At 44.1% G+C, this 14,706-nt stretch overlaps 1 protein-coding gene and 1 long non-coding RNA gene across 3 annotated transcripts in view; one reads left to right on the forward strand and one right to left on the reverse strand.

The window, feature by feature from the left end:
* The window catches only part of slc4a11 (solute carrier family 4 member 11), a 302,038-nt gene that overhangs the window by 22,950 nt on the left and 264,382 nt on the right, over window positions 1–14,706 (forward strand). The window lies entirely within an intron of this gene.
* The window catches only part of LOC134345841 (uncharacterized), a 54,681-nt gene continuing 41,606 nt past the window's right edge, over window positions 1,632–14,706 (reverse strand). The window contains exon 3 of the long non-coding RNA XR_010017778.1: window positions 1,632–1,911. This is a non-coding gene — a long non-coding RNA (uncharacterized LOC134345841). The remainder of the gene's footprint in view (window positions 1,912–14,706) is intronic.

Genomic DNA, 14,706 nt, shown 5'->3' on the forward strand with positions numbered 1-14,706 from the left:
CGTGGACCCCACTGCCAGGGGTGGTGGTAGAGGCAGGTACATTAGGGACATTTATGAGACTTTTAGACAGGGGCATGGATGATATAAAAGTGGAGGGAGATGCTAGATGGATCTTGGAGTAAGTTAAAACGTCAGCACGTGGGCTGGAGGACCTGTATAATGCTGTACTGTTCTCCGAGGTAGCATAGTTGTTAGCACATCACCAGTGATCCGGCTTCGAGCCCTGCTGCTGCCTGTAAGGAGTTTGTATGTTCCTCCTGTGATTGTGTGGGTTTCTTCTGGGTGCTCCGGTTTCCACCCTTATCCAAAGACATACCAGTTGGTAGGTTAATTGGTCACTGTAAACTGTTCCATGGTTAGGCTTGTGCTTCTGGGCGGTGCAACTCAAAAGACTGGAAGGGCCTATTCTGTACCGTATCTCAATAAGAAATAAGATAAATAAACAAATAAATAAATATACAAATACTTGCTACTTGTTACATACACCTGTTAGGGTGCATTCTCCAGTTACCTCATAAGGTAACCGTAGCCTTCAGCCAGCAGCAGATGTCATCAGGTGGTTCCCAACCTTCACCGAGTGTTTCGACCCTTAACCACGACACTCTCCAGTTGGTGGGCCGGCAGTGGTGGCCAAATCACTGCCCATCTGCTCCTGGCTTCCAGCTCCCCTCCTCTCGCCTACTACAAGTCCAACAAGAGGCTCGTTCTGCCTCTTCCCCATCCTACGAGCTGCTTGTTTTTTGCTCCTTTCGTCCAGGCCCAGATCTGACAACAACCGCCATGCTGATTTGGCTGGGAAACCTCTGCAACCGATCTCCACAGGGAACAACCATGCCTGCCATCCCTTGTCTTTACACACCTGCACTAAGGGCTGGTACTTCAAGGCCTTTCTCTCGTGGGCCTCTTCCCATCCCTCCCACGAATTTATGAGTTAATAAATGAGGGCTATGTGGGAAGGAAGTGTTATTCTTACCTTAATGTAGGTTAAGGGGTTGGCAAACATTGTAGGCCGAAGGGGTTTTCTGTGCTGAACTGTTCCATGTTCTACTCTAGGTGTTCCTTAAGGATTCCTACTAGGTATCAAGTACTCACTGTAATGATTAATGAATGATGACAAATGGACACATATGCAGGTGTTTTGTGGTTTGAGGGTTTACAAAATACAAGATTCAGGATTGTTTATTGTCATTCTTCAGTTCACGAGCATACTGTTTGGTTTGGGCAGGGGGAGGGAGGGCACTGCACAGGATTGAAATAGGCTGCAGAGAGTTGTAAACCTGGTCAGGTGGGCACCAGCCTCCGTAATAACCAGGTCATCTTCAAGGAGTAATGCCTCAAAAAGGCAGCATTCATCTTTAAAGACTCCCATCGCCCAGGTCATGCCTAGTTCTCACTGCTATCATCAGGAAGCGGGTACAGGAGTCAGAAAAACACACACTCAATGATTCAGGAACAGCCTCTTCCCCTCTACCGTCTGATTTCTGAATGAACACTGAACCCACAAACTCTACCTGACTACTTTTTTATTTCAATGTTTTGCATTAATTACTATATACTTACTGTAATTCACAGTTTTTGTTCCATCTGTGCTGGGTTGAGCGTCGAGCTAGCAACTCGGCCTTGTAAACATAAGAAAGCCTGTTTTAAAAAAAATGACGGCGTCCCGATGACTCCACTCAGAGTTAAGGGCTTTCTTTTTCTTCATTATGTATCGCATTGTACTGCTACTGAAAGGACAATAAGTTTCATGACATATGCCAATGATATTTAACCTGATTCTGATTTAATGATTGTCAGTGATGGGATGGAAGAGATCTCCTATTAGTCAATTATTTGATCTCCATGCCGTTAGCTGCAGTCACTTGGCAGACCCCGGTACTTGCTCGACTGGAAATGATCCTGACTTTTGGCCTGAAAATAAACAAAAGTAATAATGAGCGAAGAACAGCCAAACGTCTTGAAGGGAGTACAAATTTCAGACAACAAGGCTGCAGTGGTAAGATCATTAACTTAGTTCGCATGTAAACACAATGTGGAAAGATAGAAGTTACAACACACTAGATCAAAGCAATTAAAAGATATGAATGCAATCTAAAATACAAGTCTCACTGCAGATAAGGACATGACACAGCATCACAGACACGTCTCCATTACGATAACAAAGATCTGTGGGTAGATTATGGACAAGTAATGCGGAGATGTTCTCGAACATGTGAGACATTGGGGTTCAAATGCCACCATGGCAGCTGTGAAATTTGAGTTCAGTTAATAATCCGGAAATAACAAGAAAGAACATCTAGTCTTTGTGATGGTGAGCAAAAACCTACCAGTTTTTATGTGAAAACCCATCGAGTCCTCTGGTGACAATCTGCCATCCACCTTATGCTGGTTTACTATTGACACCTTCCCCATCAATGTGGTTGCCTGCAAAACGTCCTTGTACGTTCTTCTCTTTGTTCAGGCAATAGGTGCAGCAATTATAATTTTTTTTAATAAGATGACTGTGGAAATTGCTTAAGAGGGTAAATTGTGACTGCAAGACCTCAGTGCATTTGATAAACTGATAAATTGGTTTATTATTGTTAAATGTACAGTGAAAAACTTTGTATATAGCTTGCTGTCCGTACAGATCTTCTCGTCACATCAGCATATTAAAGTAGTACAAGGGAAAAGCAACAACAGATCACAGCGCTTACACTCAGTGGCCACTTTATTTGGCGGTAATGTAGAAACAGGTTCACAGGTTTGGTGAGCGACACAGAAAACACTGACTACAAATAAGCATATTAATCATTTATTTATCAACGGTAAAAGATTTGAGCAAACATTTAAGTTCCCCCAAGTGGTAAATTGGATGAGTAAGTATGCAGATGATACTAAGATAGGTGCAGTTGTAGATAATGAAGTAGGTTTTCAAAGCTTGCAAAGAGATTTAGGCCAGTTAGAAGAGTGGGCTGAAGATGGCAGATGGAGTTTAATGCTGATAAATGTGAGGTGCTACATTTTGGTAGGACTAATCAAAATAGGACATACATGGTAAATGGTAGGGCATTGAAGAATGCAATAGAACAGAGGGATCTAGGAATAATGGAGCATAGTTCCCTGAAGGTGGAATCTCATGTGGATAGGGAGGTGAAGAAAGCTTTTGGTATTGATGGAAAGTATTCTTAGAGATGGTATATATAATTATCTGGCCTTTATAAATCAGAGCATTGAGTATAGGAGTTGGGATGTAATGTTGAAATTGTACAAGGCATTGGTGAGGCCAAATTTGGAGTATTGTATTTGTAGTCACTTTATTAGGCACAGGAAGTGGCCACTGAGTGTAGTATTACAATCACGAGGAAGTGCAGTGTGGGGAGATAATAATTTGTAAGGCCATGACAAGGTAGATTGTGAGGCCAAGAGTCTACCTTTTGGTACAAGTGGTCTGCTTGATAGTTTTGTAACAGCAGGATAGAATCTGTCCTTGAACCTGGTGGTATGGCTTGGGTCAATGACGTCATTAAGCCGGGGGGGGGGGGGGATACATATGCTTCTGTCTACTCTAACAATGCTGAGTTGAGAGTGCTGTGAACATCACCAAATAGCCTGTCTTGGTCCAAGTTAAGGAAACTCACCAGCACCTCTACTTCCCCAAGAGGCCAAAAGTCCCACCCACCTTGGACGTGTTCTTTTCTTGCCTCTCCCATCAGGCAGAAGAGCCTGAAAGCTCCTAGGCAGTAGTATTTGAATAGCAAGATGTTTGTGCTAAAGCAGACAAACGTGAGATTTTTCAGAGGTCTGCGCAATACTTATAGGGTAGGCAATCAGATTCTGATTTATTTATCACATGTACATTGTAACATACAGTGACACATCTCACTTGCATTAGCAACTAATGCATCCACGGATGTTTTACGGGCAGACCGCAAGTGTCGTTGTGTATTCTGACACCAACATAGCCAGCCTACAACGCTCAGCAGAACAATGCAAGCTTCAAACTAAATTTCATATATGTATGTCACTACATACAACCCTGAGATTCATTACTTTGCAAGCATACTCAGCAAATCTATAGAATAGTAACTATAACAGGATCAACCAGAGGGCAACAAACTGTGCAAATTCAAATACAAATAAATTGCATTAAATAATGAGAACATGAAATAACAAGATAAAGAGAACCTAAAGAGAGATCATTGGTTGTGGGATGTGAGTGTAGTTATCCCCTTTTGTTCAAGACCTGATGGCGGGGGTAGTAACTGTTGTTGAACCTGGTGGTGTGAGTCCTTAGCCACTGGTACCTTCTACCTGATTGCAGCAGCGAGAAAAGCGAACGGCCTGGAAGGTGAGGATCTTTGCTAATGAATGTAGCTTTCCTACGACAGTGTTTCACGTAGATGTGCTCAAGGTTTGGGAGAGCCTTACCTGCGATGTACTGGGCCGAATCCACTACTTTTTGTCGGATTTTCCATTCAAAGGTGTTGGTGTTTCCATACCAGGCCTTGATGCAGCCAGTCAGTAAACTCTCCACTATGCATCAATGGTAGACAAAACGTACCAAACAACAGTGAAGCAAGCCCTGTTCGTCCCTCTCTCACACATGCACAGTCCCAGGACAGACCTTCTTCAGCCTCCAGCATCCAGCAGAGTCACGGGTTTGCAGATGCTGGCCCCACTTCGCCCGTGGCCGCGCAGTGTGGTTGCTGATTAACTGGACTGAAAACTCGCAATCGTTCCTCAATCACACTTTATTGAGCACAAGGGGAACAGCACAGCCCCTGTCACCCACACTGTTCTGAAGCTTGAACAGAGAAATGTCGTTTTTCCACAGATCTTTATTTGACTGATTAAAATGAGGTCAAAGTCCATGTTTGATCTCGGCTTCCATTTGCAGAATACATCATAAACACAAGCGATTCTGCAGATGCTGGTGACCTAGAGCAACAGACACACACATGCTGGAGGAACTCAGTAGGTCAGGCGGCATCCATGGAGGAGAATAAACAAACGATGCTTTTGGGCTGCAGCCCCTCATTCGGATGCAAGTTTTGCTTGTTTTGGTTTGTTTGTTCTTGTTTGCCCCAGACCCTGAGGCAGTCCTGGTGAAGGGACTCAGTATCTGCAGGGCATCTCAAAGCACTTGCTTAACTGACAGATTATCTCTTTAATTTTGTGGCTAAAATGCAATTGCCGCATGAAGCCAATCGTAAAGATATATGGATTCCTTCCTTTTCACCTGGCATGGAAGGACCACTGCACAGGATTGGAAAAAGCTCCAGACGGTTGTAAATTCAGCCAGATCCACCAAGGACATCTTCAGAAGGCGTTGCCTCAAAGAGGCGTCATCCATCGGTAAGGACCCCCATCACTCAGGACGTGCACTCTGGTTCCTCACATTATGGACATGCCCTCTTCTCATTGCTACCATCAGGGAGGAGATACAGGAGCCTGAAGACACACTCTCAAAATTGTAGGAGCAGCTTCTTCCCCTCCCCCATCAGATTTCTGAACGGACATTGAACCCATGAACATTTCCTAACTAATTTTGCAAGAGCTCAAAGAGATTCTGCGAGTGCTGTAAACCCAGAGAATCACGCACAAAATGCTGGAGGAACGCAGCAGATCAGGCAGCGTCTATAGAAATGAACAAACCGTCAAAGTTTTGGGCCAAGACCCTTCATCAGGACTGGCCTAATTTTAACTCTCAAATATATATATATATATTTCTTATTGTGATTTATATTATATTTTATGTGTTGCACTTTGCTGCTGCCACAAAACAACAAACCTCATGACAAATGATGTCAACGATATTAAACCTGATTCTCATAACAATGGCAAATGCTGGAACCACCCCTCGATTCATCCAGCTTCAGTACAGCGAGTGAGTGGCTATCGTTGAAAGTTTTGGTCCAGCGAAGGATGATGATCAAGACATTTGGAGAACTCCTTGTTCTATAAATAATACTGTGGAATTCTTTTCTACATCCAGCTGATAAGGAGGAGACTGACTTTGTTTTATATTGCAGTAAACAAAAGCATTTTGCAATGCAGCAACCCCTCTCTTCTGCACTTAAAATGAGGAAAGGAAGCCTGCAGAGAGAGGATGGTACAAGTACCTCTGGAGACACAAGAAACCGCAGATGGTGGAATCTGGAGCAACAAACAATCTGCTGGAGGAACTCAGATGTTGGGGCTGCTGACTGCTCCCCAGGAGACTGTAGTTACAAACACTTCAGCATTGCCACGATACATGGATAACACACAGTGAGGAACTCAGCAAGTCAGACAACATTTTAGGAGCAGCACCTTTCCCTCCCCCATCAGATTTCTGAGGGGAATAATGATGAATGCCCAAAACACTGATCCCCAATGGTCTGCAGACTCAGGGCTCGAGTCATTGAGCCTTAATGTTCTGACTTCCGATCTTCAGTATCGACACCAGGACCCGCCAATGACGATGATTGAACACCCTAGATGAGGACCTGGACTCTAGGCCTTGAATTCCGTGCTCTCTAATGACCGAGACCCTTAAAACGTGGCCTCAATCTCCAGCCTCGCAGATTCGCGTACCTAATGGGCCAGCATTCCCCGTGCCTCCTGCCTGCACAGAACTCTGATCCCAGATCCCGTCGATGACCCACTGACCTAGGGGTCAGCTCATCCTCACTGTGGTCTCCAGACTGGAAATGAAGGGGGCAGATCCCAGAATGAGGAGGTGGGGAGAGAGGGGATGAGGTAAGAAACTGGGAGGGGATAGGTGGAAGAGGTAAAGGGCTAAAGAAAATAGGACAGTGGACTATGTAAGATTAGGAAGGAGGAAGGGCTTCAGAGGGAGGTGACAGATAAGTGAGACAAGAATAGATGGACGAGAGGGGAACCAGAATAGGGAATTGAAAAAGAGAGAATGAGGGGGATATGGGAAGAAATTATCGGATGTTAGAGAAATCAATGTTCATGATGTCAAGCTGGAAGCTACTCAAATGGAATATGAGGTGTTGCTCCTCCAAACTGAGTTTGGCCTCGTCATTATAGTAGAGGAAATCTTGGGCTAACATGACAGAATGGAATGGGAAATTAAACTGAAGTGGGTAGTCATTGGGTAATCCTGACTTTTACGATGGTGCTCGACAAAGCGATTCCCCAATCTGTGTCAGGCGTCACTGATGTAGAGGAGGCCACACTGGGAACACCAGATACAATGGCTGACAAGGAGAATCAACTCTATTTGCCACATACATTTCCATGTATTAGGAATTTGCTGTGGTGTGTGCTGTATTGGTCAGGCTGCAACAGAAAACAACACCATTTAACAATTAAAAAGAATAAAGAATTATATAAAAATTGAAGTTAGGTGTTAAAGTATGGATATGGAATAAAATGTGCATAAATACATAAATACAAACATGTATTTACAGTGTGAACAGCTTTATAAAAAGTGGTTTAAAGTGTTTGCAGTGGAGTGCCGTGACTGAGGTCTTAGAGGCAGCGGGAGTGTTAACTAGAATGGTCGATCAGATAAACTGGCTGAAGGAAGAAACTTTTAAGACAGTGTGAAGTTTGAAATTGCGGAATACTGGTAGCTCGGGTTGGCTATTTGTAAGTTTGGTTGATCGCCAGGCTTGGCTGAAGCGTCTGCAAACATTTTGCCAAGCTTGGCGATCAATCAAACTTGCATAGTGTGAAGCTTTTGTTTTAATAGCCGATAGCCCTTTCCAGAAGGGAGCTTTTGGGAAAGGCAGTTTACAGGGTGGCCAGTATCTGCAGTGATCTTTCCTGCCCATTTCTTTGTCCTGGACACAAACAAGTCCAGGACAAAGAAATGGTCAACTGCAGCCAAAAACCTTTCCTGCTGCCTTGACAGTTCGCTGTAGTTTTGATTTTGTATGAGAGGATCCTGCACCAAAGCGGACAATAATGCTTGAAAGACTCTTGGTAGAACTGCAGTTGAAATGTCGCCTCACCTGAAAGGACCTGGAAACACATGGATTTCTTCCTTTCTACCTGTTTAGTGGCACACTACACACAGAGCGAGTAACAAGGGTAGGTACCTTCTGGGACTGTCTCAGGTGTTTCACAATACGAAGGCTCTGGGAGATTTGTGTGGGATGGAAAACCAGGATCATCTGATTGTAAAATGCGTCATCTGTGACCCATCTGGCAGTGTGCTCACTCCTGGGTCAGGAGGACATGGATTCAAATCCCACTCTAGGGACCTGACAACAAAATATTGATACTGATGCTCGTGCAACACTAAGGGAAATTGAAAGAGTACAGGGAAAATGTACAAGGATATTGCTGACACTTGAGGAACGGTGTTACAAGGAAAAGTTCAATAGGTTAAGACGTTGAGCAACACACAAAATGCTGGAGGAACTCAGCAGGCCAGGCAGCATCTATAGAAAAAAAGTACAATCAACGTTGCAGGCCGAAACCCTTTGGCAGGACTAGAGAAAAAAAGCTGAGCACTAGATTTGAAAGGTGGGGGGAGGGGAGAAAGAAGCACAAGGTGATAGGTGAAACCCAAAGGGGGAGGAGATGAAGTAAAGAGCTGGGAAGTAAATTGGTGAGACAGAAGGACATGGAAGAAAGAAAAGTGGGGGAGGAGCACCAGAGGGAAGTGATGGATCACAGAGAGGGAGGGTTTCACTGAACTCCCGTCGAAGGGAAGATTTAAATTTCTTCAGGGTAGGCATCCCAGGAAGAGATTTCGCAGTGTAGTAATCTAATCACAAACAAGGGAAAATCTGCAGATGCTGGAAATCCAAGCAACGCACACGAGATGCTGGAGGAACTCAGCAGGTCAGGTAGCATCTAGGAAAAGTGTACAGACGACATTTCGGTCCAAAACCCTTTGGCAGGTTAAGACTTCATTCCCCTGGAGCGCAGGAGAATGAAGGGAGATTTGACTGAGGTACAGTATACAAAATTATGAGGGTATAGTTCAAAGTTCAAAATTTGAAGTTCAAAGTTAATTTACTATGGAAGTACAGCACATACACAGCAGGTCACCATATACTAACTTAAGATATTCAGGGTAAATGTAAGCAGGCTTTTCCCACTGCGGCAAGGTAAGAGGTCATAGGTTAAGGGTGAAAGGTGAAATGTTTACAGGGAACATGAGGGGGAGCTTTACTCAGAATGATGAGCGTGTGGAACGAGCTGCCAATGGAAGCAGTAGATGCGGGTTTGATTTTTGAACAGAAGTTCAGATAAATACACGAATGGGAGGGGTATGGAAGGCTACGGTCCAGGCGCATGTTGATGGGACGAAGCAGAATAATAGTTCAGCACGGGCTAGATTTTTCAAAGGGCCTGTTTCTGTGCTATAGTGTCCTATGTCTCTATAAACACTGCAGCATTTGGGTCGCACATTTTCATCAGTTGGAGGTGCATCAGGAAACTGTAGTTTGGTATATCAGGAGCACACAGGATTCCAGTGTAAACTGTGAAGAAGGACACCACTCACAAACTGCCCGCTGTGGAAAGGTTAGCAGCTCCCACATTGGCCTAAGTGGAAACAAGACATCCTCGATGCAGAAGGACTCTTTTAGAAGGGGAGGTATCTATTAGACCAATTTTTAAACTGAGGACCCATCTGCTCCCTTGGGTCAAATTTCCATGGCACTACTACTAGTGAGAGTTGAGAAAATACCCTCAGTGACCATTCACATGTTAATCAACATCATCACAAACAATTATCAGTTACCTTCACATTTCCGTTGACAGAATCTTCCTGTGTTGCCTTCCCACATTCAAATATGATAAAAATCTGCACTGGTTCTACAGCCTGGGTTTAAAATATGAGATTTTCTTTCCTGAAACCTTTTCTATAACAGGATGAGCCACTACCACTACGCAGAAATAGCCTTATCCCTTGAGGAATATTGGAATCTCTTTGTGTTTTAGTGCTTTAGAGTAACCCCATCAATTACCATTTTGATAACTTTCCAATCAGTTCTCTATCTCAAAATAGCAGCACGTCTGTTTCTCTTATTCTGACCTTGGTAATATTGCAAGCGATAATTGTGTCTGGGGAGAATAAATCACAGACAGCACAAGGAGTGTATATGTGTAAGACTGATGGGATTGTTTTTGCCAATTGCATTGGATTGATAGAGAATTTCATGAGATCTTTGGTCCAAATAATACTAATAAACTGCCAGAAATTCCAGAGGGAAATGCCAGCAAGCTGCCTTTGCCTTACACCGGACTGTCCAGTCCATCGATGCTCTCCTCATTGAGCCTCAGAGTGAGAGCAGCTCTGATATGCTGAACAGATGGTCCAAGTATATAAACAAAAGAGATTTTGCAAATGGGACATAGCCGTAAGATTCGGGGGGAGTAGATTTAGGATGGAGATGAGGAGGAACTGCTTTTCCCAGAGAGTGGTGAATCAATGGAATTCTCAGTGGAGGCTACCTCATTAAATATATTTAAAACAAAGTTGGATAGATTTTTGCATAGTAAAGGAATTAAGGGTTATAAGGAAAAGGCAGGTAGGTGGAGACGAGTCCATGGCCAGATCAGCCATGATCTTATTGAATGGGAGAGCAGACTCGACTGGCCAGATGGCCGACTCCTGCTCCTATTTCTTATGTTCTTATGATGGAAATCCACAGCAAAACACACAAAATGCTAGAGGAATTCAGCAGCTCAGGCAGCATCTATGGAAATAAACAAACAGTCAACGTTTTAGGCCGAGACCCTTCCTCGGGGCTGAAAAGGAAGGGAGAGAGGTGGGATGATAGCTGCAAGGTGATAGGTGAAGCCAGGTGGGTGTGGAAGATAAATGGCTGAGGAAGAAGATTCTGATGGGAGAAGAGGTTGGACCACAAGAGAAAGGGAAGGAGGAAGGGCACCAGGTGATAGGTGGGTGAGAACAGGGAAGAGGCTAGAGTGGGGAATAGAAAGAGAGCAGAGGGGGGAGAGAAATGTTTTTTTTAAATTAGAAGGAGAAATCTATATTCATGAGATTAAGTTAGAGGCTACCTAGACGGAATAAAAGTTATTGCTCCTCCTCCTTGTGGCTCAAGAGAAGTCCACGGACTGACATGAGGGAGTGGGAATTAAAGTGTTGGGCCACTGGGAAATTGTACTTTTGGCAGATGGAATGGAGGCTGTTGATGAAGTGGTCCCCCAATTTACAACGTGTCTCACCAGTGTAGAGGAGACCGCATTGCGAGCACCGTATACAATTGATTCGCACGTGAAGTTTTGCCTCACCTGGAAGGACTGTTTGGGACCCTAAATGGAAGTGAACGGTCAGGTGTAGCACTTTGGCCACTTGCAGGGATAAGTGCCGGGAGGGACGATTGGACAAGGGAATCACGGAGGGAGCGATCCCTGCGGAAAGCGGAGCGTGAGGGGTCCGAGTACATCTGGCTTTATGTTACAGATGGCTGGTATAAGTTAGTTGAGTAGGGTTATCAACCCTGCACAGAAAGGTAAGTGTTGATTACGTCATTTTAAGTTAATTACATTTTATTGTTCAGAGAAAAAAAATTGTTTTTCTTAAGCTTTTTAAAAAGTTATTCTTAAAAATTTTTTAAATTCCTGCCTTGATGCTGTTGAGAAATCCACAGATCTCTGTGTCGCCACTGCAGTCTGTGTACATCAGCTGACCACAAGTGGAATGTCCACAGGCGTGTGTTTCCCGAGAAGTGTCATTCCAGATAAACACTCTCCTCTGAATCCTACGTAACCATCCATTGACTGGAGCACATTAACAAAACCCAAGGAAAAAGCCACATCATAGAAATCCAGGCCGATGAACGGGTATCTGCTGATAGAGGACATGATAGCCTTTAGCTGCTGTTGGTGTGGTAATACCATTGAACACAATGAGAGACTCCATCTGAGTAACTTGTTGGTGACTGTGCACATGTTGTATTCTATCAAGCCCCAAATCATTCAAGGCTACCCAGTATGAACTGTATTTTCAGTTTGTTTCTTGTTGCATGTGGCTATGACAGTACTTAGTGTCCAAACAGATCGGCACATCATGGAAACCAGAGGGGAGGAACATTTCCAGTGCCGGTACTTCAAAGTTGCACCTTAGCACGTTTACGTTTCTCAGTACCTCAATAAAGCAGCCAGCATAATCAAAGAGCCCACATGCCCTGGATGTTCCCTCTTCTTACCTACCCCTCCCCCATTAAGCATCTGTTAGTCTTACGAGACCATGGATCTGTACCTGAAAAGTCTTCGCTCTCCAGGGCGCAGGCCTGGGCAAGGTTGTATGGGAGACGAACAGTTGCCCATGCTGCAAGTCTCCCCTCTCCATGACACCAATGTTGTCCAAGGGAAGGGCATTAGGACCCATACAGCTTGGCACCGGTGTCGTCGCAGAGCAATGTGTGATTAAGTGCCTTGCTCAAGGACATAACACACGTTCCCTTGGCTGGGGCTCGAACTCACGACCTTCAGGTTGCTAGTCCAATGCCTTAACCACTTGGTCACATGCCCACACACCCCATCAAGCAGAAGATACTAAAACCTGAAAACACATCCCATTAGCCTGAAGAACAGCTTCTAATGCACTATTATAAAACTTTTGAACAGTCCCCTAGTTCTCTTGACCTTACTCCACTGCACTAGGAAGTGCAACAATTCACAGATAATAACTCATATTTATTTATTTAGCAATACAGCTTGCAGTAGGCCCTTCTAGCCCTTGGAGTTATATTGCCCCAGCAACCCCTGACAAACCCAATTAACCCTAACCTCACCATGGGACAATTTACAGTGACAAATTAACCTACCAACTGGCACATCATTGGATGGTGGGAGGAAACCGGAGAACCTGAAGGAAACCCATGCATTCCACGGGGAAAACAAAGACTCCTTACAGAATTGACCTCCGAACTCCCAAGCACCCAGAGCTGTACTGGCCTCGCGCTAACTGCCACAAACCAAGGATGCTGGTGAACAACTTCCATGAGTCCTTCTTTTGTTATGCCAGCAGGTTTTGATAAGCATTGTGAAAATAAGGGGTGGCACAGTAGTGCAGTGGTTAGCACAACGCTTTACAACACCAGCGACCCGGGTTCATTTCCTGCCTGCGTCTGTCAGGGATTTGCACGTTCTCCCCGTGACTGCGTGGGTTTCCCACAGTACAAAGAAATACTGGTGGGTATGTTAATAGGCCATTATAAATTAGGCTGGGATTAAATCAGGGAATGGCTGGGCGGTGCAACTCCAAGAGTCAGAAGGGCGAACTCCATGCTGTTTCCCAACAAACAAATAAATAAGCAGATGAGCAAGCAAATAAATAAACAAGATGACAAGCAAATAATAAATAAATAAACAAATAAACACATACATAAATAGAAAAATAAATAAATGAATGAAGTTGGTATCATCAAACAGTTTGCTTTAAAAATCTATCTGGTAAATCTTTGGAGTGAGAGACGCATCATACCCATCATTTCCTAAATCTTGATTGGATTACCTTGCCTTTGACTTGACTAAGCAAACCACATAGTTTTGTTGATTAATTCAATGTAGTTGTACAAACAGTTTTCTCCTGGTAGGTGGGATATTACGTTTGGCAGTGTGTCCACTTTGTAAGAGTACATTTACTGAAAGGCAAGAAGTAATTGCATGCAAGCTCATGAAAAGAGCATGGATTGGAAAGAGGGAAGCATCATGGAAATTGAATGGTAAATTGGTTTATCGTTGTCACATAAGATTTTTGGATCATTGGGCTCTCTTCCAGGGAATGTGGGACCTGTACAGAAGGAACAGTTTTCACCTGAACAGGAAGGGGACTAATATCCGAGTGGGAAGGTTTGTTAATGCTGCACGGTGGGGATTAAACGAGAGTTGCAGGGAATGGGAACCAGAGTGCCAGAATAGTTAGTGGAGAGGTTGTGGAGGCGGGTGTTGGTTAGACCTCAGACAAAGTGAGCATGGTGCAAACAACAGGAATTCTGCAGATGCTGGAAATTCAAGCAACACACATAAAAGTTGCTGGTGAACGCAGCAGGCCAGGCAGCATCTCTAGGAAGAGGTGCAGTCGACGTTTCAGGCCGAGACCCTTCGTCAGGACTAACATGGTGCAACTAGTGTTCTGAGCTGCCAGTATTACAATGCAGGAAGTATTGTAGGAAAGGTGGACGATGGTGCTGAAGATGAGGTAGCTGGTTTACAAATCGAGACAATGTGTAGTAAGGAGAGGCTGTTGATAGGGGAAAATTGCAGTCAATAGGACGAGTTGCAACATAGAAGTCGGCCAAAATCAAAAAGGGTGAATACAGAACTGAAGGTGTTGTATTTGAATGAGGACAAGAGACGGAATAAGGTAGATGAACTTGCAGTACCGTTGCAGATGGGCAGGTATGATGTTGTAGGCATCACTGAATCATGGCTGAAAGGTTATAGCTGGGAGCTTAATGTCCAAAGGTGCACATTGTTTCAAAAAGACTGGCAGGAAGGCAAAGGGGGCAACGTTTCTCTGTTGGTAAAAAATGAACTCAAATCACTATGAAGAGTGACATAGGACAGAAGTTGTTGAATCATTGTGGATAGAGCTAAGGAACCGTAAGGGTAAAAAGATCCTAATGGAAATTGTACATAAACCCCCAAATAGTAGTAAAGATGTGGCCTACAAATTACAATGGGAGATAGAAAATGCATGCTAAAAGGGCAATGTTACAATAGTCATGGGGGACTTCAATATGCAGGTAGATTTGGAAACTCAGGTTGGCATTGGATTCC

This window comes from Mobula hypostoma, chromosome 4 (assembly GCF_963921235.1).
Source record: "Mobula hypostoma chromosome 4, sMobHyp1.1, whole genome shotgun sequence".
NCBI classification, from domain to species: domain Eukaryota; kingdom Metazoa; phylum Chordata; class Chondrichthyes; order Myliobatiformes; family Myliobatidae; genus Mobula; species Mobula hypostoma.